The following is a 5,159-nucleotide window of genomic DNA, read 5'->3' as shown; positions in this document are numbered from 1 at the left end:
GATTTATAATCAACAATTCAACATTATTAATCAGTTACTCACTCGCTTAATTAAATTAAAATCCACTTGAATAACAAAAAACACAGAGATAATGGGTTTCACACTTTCATTTCACCAACGCAGAGAAGTGAGGAGATACCAACCCGTTCGAGCACGGCGAAGCAGACTCTGGCGAAGGGGAGGCAGCAGTGACGGAGAGGAAGCACCGACAGAGCAAGGAGCTGCGATGAAGAAGACGACCTGCGAGGCTGCGAGCCAAAACGCGACGTGCAGGGAGGTCGTTGGAGCCGCACCGTGTCCGGCGAGATGAAGACGACGAGACGGCCGGCGGAGTTGGAGCCTGGAGGGGTTGTTGGCTTGCTGCCTCGGTGCCGTTGAGGAGATTAGGGTTAGGGGGAATTGGTGCCGTTGAAAGGATTGGGATTAGGGAAGAAGAGGAAAACCAATTTTTTCTTTTTCTTTTTTTTTTTAATTTATTTAAAGTTTACCATGTATGGTGATTTGATTTAACCAGAGTTAAAACGTATGTAGAGTGTATTAAGTTATGTATATATAAAGTGTATAATACATGTATTAAATTCAATTTTTTTAATTTTTAAAAATTAAAAAATCCTTTGCTGACTGGAATTAATGAATACATTTGTCAACACTTAATTGAAACATGTAGGAAGGGTATGTAATACCCTTAAACTAGTTGGGTATGGAAGAAATCACCTTATTATTATTGATGAGCGGATAATTTATACGCTTTTTGGCATTATTTTTAGTATGTTTTTAGTAGGATCTAGTTACTTTTAGGGATGTTTTTATTAGTTTTTATGTTAAATTCATATTTCTGGACTTTACTATGAGTTTGTGTGTTTTTCTGTGATTTCAGGTATTTTCTGGCTGAAATTGAAGGACTTGAGCAAAAATCAGATTCAGAGGTTGAAGAAGGACTGCTGATGCTGTTGGATTCTGACCTCCCTGCACTCAAAGTAGATTTTTTGGAGCTACAGAACTCAAAATGCCGCGCTTCCAATTGCGTTGGAAAGTAGACATCCAGGGCTTTCCAGCAATATATAATAGTCCATACTTTGGCCAAGTTTAGACGACGTAAAAAGGCGTTGAACGCCAGTTCTACGCTGCTGTCTAGAGTTAAACGCCAGAAACACGTCACAAACCAGAGTTGAACGCCAGAAATACGTTATAAACTGGCGAACTCCAAGAAGGACCTCTGCACGTGTAACATTCAAGCTCAGCCCAAGCACACGCCAAGTGGGCTCCAGAAGTGGATTTATGCATCAATTACTTACTTCTGTAAACCCTAGTAACTAGTTTAGTATAAATAGGACTTTTTACTATTGTATTAGACATCCTGGATTGTATTTTTGATCCTGTGATCTCGTTTTGGGGGCTGGCCTCTCGGCCATACCTGAACCTTTCACTTATGTATTTTCAAACGGTAGAGTTTCTTCACTCCATAGATTAAGGTGTGGAGCTCTGCTGTTCCTCAAAGATTAATGCAAAGTACTACTGTTTTTCTATTCAATTCAACTTATTCCGCTTCTAAGATATTCATTCGCACTTCAACCTGAATGTGATGAACGTGACAATCATCATCATTCCCTATGAACGCGTGCCTGACAACCACTTCCGTTCTACCTTATATTGAATGAGTATCTCTTGGATCTCTTAATCAGAATCTTCGTGGTATAAGCTAGATTGATGGCGGCATTCATGAGAGTCCGAAAAGTCTAAACCTTGTCTGTGGTATTCCGAGTAGGACTCTGGGATTGAATGACTGTGACGAACTTCAAACTCGCAAGTGCTGGGCGTAGTGACAAACACAAAAGGAGGGTGAATCCTATTCCAGTATGATCGAGAACCTCAGATGATTAGCCGTGCTATGATAGAGCATTTGGACCATTTTCACAAGAGGATAGGATGTAGCCATTGACAAGGGCGATGCCTCCAGACAATTAGCCATGCAGTGACAGCGCATCGGACCATTTTCCAGAGAGGATTAAAAGTAGCCATTGACAACGGTGATGTCCTTACATAAAGCCAGCCTTAGAAAGGAGTAAGACTGATTGGATGAAGACAGCAGGAAAGCAGAGGTTCAGAGGAACGAAAGCATCTCTATGCGTTTATCTGAAATTCTCACCAATGATTTACATAAGTATTTCTATCCTTATTCTATTATTTATGTTCGAAAACTCCATAACTATTTTATATCCGCCTGACTGAGATTTATAAGGTGACCATAGCTTGCTTCATACCAACAATCTCCGTGGGATCGACCCTTACTCACGTAAGGTTTATTACTTGGACGACCCAGTGCACTTGCTGGTTAGTTGTATCGAAGTTGTGAATGAAAAACGATTTATTAAGACGTGCGTACAGAGTTTCTGGCGCCGTTGCCTGAGATCACAATTTCGTGCACCAAGTTTTTGACACCGTTGCCGGGGATTGTTCGAGTTTGGACAACTGACGGTTCATCTTGTTGCTCAGATTAGGTAATTTTCTTTTTTTGTTTTCTTTTCAAAAAAATTTTCAACAAAATCTTTCAAAAATTTCTCATCTGTTTTCGAAAATTATTCTAAAATTTTTAAGAATGAATTCTAGAGTTTCATGAAGCATGTTGAAGCCTGGCTGGCTGTAAAGCCATGTCTAAATTCTTTTGGATAGGGGCTTCCAGCCATCAGCATAGAGGCAAGTTAATTTGATAAGTAATGAGCAGTATATTCTGATGTTACATGCTAAAGCTTGACTGGCTATTAAGCCATGTCTAACCCTCAGATTAGAGCTTTAGACTAACATGGTAAGATTCCTGGAATTCATATTAAAAATTTTGGAATCCTTATTTTTCTTTTTCAAATAATTTTCGAAAAATCCAAAAAAAATTAATAAAATCATAAAAATCAAAAAAATATTTTTTGTGTTTCTTGTTTGAGTCATGTGTCATGTTATAAGTTTGGTGTCAATTGCATAATCATCTTGCATTTTTCGAAAATTCATGCATTCATAGTGTTCTTCATGATCTTCAAGTTGTTCTTGGTAAGTCTTCTTGTTTGATCTTGATGTTTTCTTGTTTTGTGTCTTTTCTTGTTTTTCATATGTATTCTTGCATCCATAGAGTCTAAACATGAAAGATTTCTAAGTTTGGTGTCTTGCATGTTTTCTTTGCATATAAAATTTTCAAAAATAAGTTCTTGATGTTCATCTTGACATTCAAAGTGTTCTTGGTGTTCATCTTGACATTCATAGTGTTCTTGCATTCATCACATACTTTGATCCAAAATTTTCATGCATTGAGTCTTTTTCATGTTTTTCTCTCTCATCATAAAAATTCAAAAATATCAAAAAAATATCTTTCCCTTTTTCCTCTCATGAAATTCGAAAATTTGAGTTGACTTTTTCAAAAATTTTTAAAATTTAGTTGTTTCTTATGAGTCAAATCAAATTTTCAATTTAAAAATTCTATCTTTTTTAAAATCTTTTTCAAAAATCAAATCTTTTTCATTTTTCTTAGCTATTTTTGAAAATTATAAAAATATTTTTCAAAAATCTTTTTCTTATCTTTATCTCCTAATTTTCAAAAATAACTTCATCAATTAATGTTTTGATTCAAAAATTTCAAGTTTGTTACTTGCTTGTTAAGAAAGATTCAAACTTTGAGTTCTAGAATCATATCTTGTGATTTCTTGTGAATCAAGTCATTAATTGTGATTTTAAAAATCAAATCTTTTTCAAAACTAATTTCAATCATATCTTTTCAAAAATATCTCTTTATATTATCTTTTTCAAAATTTGATTTTAAAATATCTTTTCTAACTTCTTATCTTCTTATCTTTTCAAAATTGATTTTCAAAATCTGTTTCAACTAACTAACTAACTTTTTGTTTGTTTCTTATCTTTTTCAAAACCACCTAACTAACCCTCTCTCTCTAATTTTCGAAAATATCTTCCCTCTTTTTCAAAATTTCTTTTTAATTAACTAATTATTTTAATTTTTGATTTTAATTTTCGAAAATTACTAACCTTTTTCAAAAACTATTTTCGAAAATCACTAACTCTTTTTCAAAAATAATTTTCGAAAATTCCCTTTCCCTCTCATCTCCTTCTATATCTTTATTCATCTACTAACACTTCTCTTCATCTCACATCTCTGCTCTCCTCACCCTTGTGTTTCTTTCTTTACATTACATTCTTTTCTTCTTCCTTTCTTCTACTCACACAGGGACCTCTATACTGTGGTAAAAAAGGATCCCTATTATTATTATTTTTCTGTTCCCTCTTTTTCATATGAGCAGGAGCAAGGACAAGAATATTCTTGTTGAAGCAGATCCAGAACCTGAAAGAACTCTGAAGAGGAAACTAAGAGAAGCTAAATTACAACAATCCAGCAAGCACCTTTCAGAAATTTTCGAACAGGAAGAGGAGATGGCAGCCGAAAATAATAATAATGCAAGGAGGATGCTTGGTGACTTTACTGCACCTAATTCCAATTTACATGGAAGAAGCATCTCCATCCCTACCATTGGAGCAAACAATTTTGAGCTTAAACCTCAATTAGTTTCTCTGATGCAGCAGAACTACAAGTTTCATGGACTTCCATCTGAAGATCCTTTTCAGTTCTTAACTGAATTTTTGCAGATCTGTGATACTGTTAAGACTAATGGAGTAGATCCTGAAGTCTACAGGCTCATGCTTTTCCCTTTTGTTGTAAGAGACAGAGCTAGAGTATGGTTGGACTCTCAACCTAAGGATAGCCTGAACTCTTGGGATAAGCTGGTCAAGGCTTTCTTAGCCAAGTTCTTTCCTCCTCAAAAGCTGAGCAAGCTTAGAGTGGATGTTCAAACATTCAGACAGAAAGAAGGTGAATTCCTCTATGAAGCTTGGGAGAGATACAAAGAACTGACCAAAAAGTGTCCTTCTGACATGCTTTCAGAATGGACCATCCTGGACATATTCTATGATGGTCTGTCTGAATTAGCTAAAATGTCATTGGATACTTCTGCAGGTGGATCCATTCACCTAAAGAAAACGCCTGCAGAAGCTCAAGAACTCATTGACATGGTTGCTAACAACCAGTTCATGTATACTTCTGAGAGGAATCCTGTGAGTAATGGGACGCCTTAGAAGAAGGGAGTTCTTGAAATTGATACTCTGAATGC

The 5,159-nt window shown here is 35.9% G+C and overlaps 1 non-coding gene across 1 annotated transcript; it reads right to left on the bottom strand.

The window, feature by feature from the left end:
- Window positions 1-4,821: 4,821 nt before the first annotated feature.
- Window positions 4,822-4,929, bottom strand: LOC112753863 (small nucleolar RNA R71). Its single transcript, XR_003178226.1, has one exon. It is a non-coding gene; the product is annotated as a small nucleolar RNA R71 (small nucleolar RNA).
- Window positions 4,930-5,159: the final 230 nt, after the last annotated feature.

Source organism: Arachis hypogaea, chromosome 15 (assembly GCF_003086295.3).
Source record: "Arachis hypogaea cultivar Tifrunner chromosome 15, arahy.Tifrunner.gnm2.J5K5, whole genome shotgun sequence".
Taxonomy (NCBI): domain Eukaryota; kingdom Viridiplantae; phylum Streptophyta; class Magnoliopsida; order Fabales; family Fabaceae; genus Arachis; species Arachis hypogaea.
This window is presented reverse-complemented; position numbering and strand designations above follow the sequence as displayed.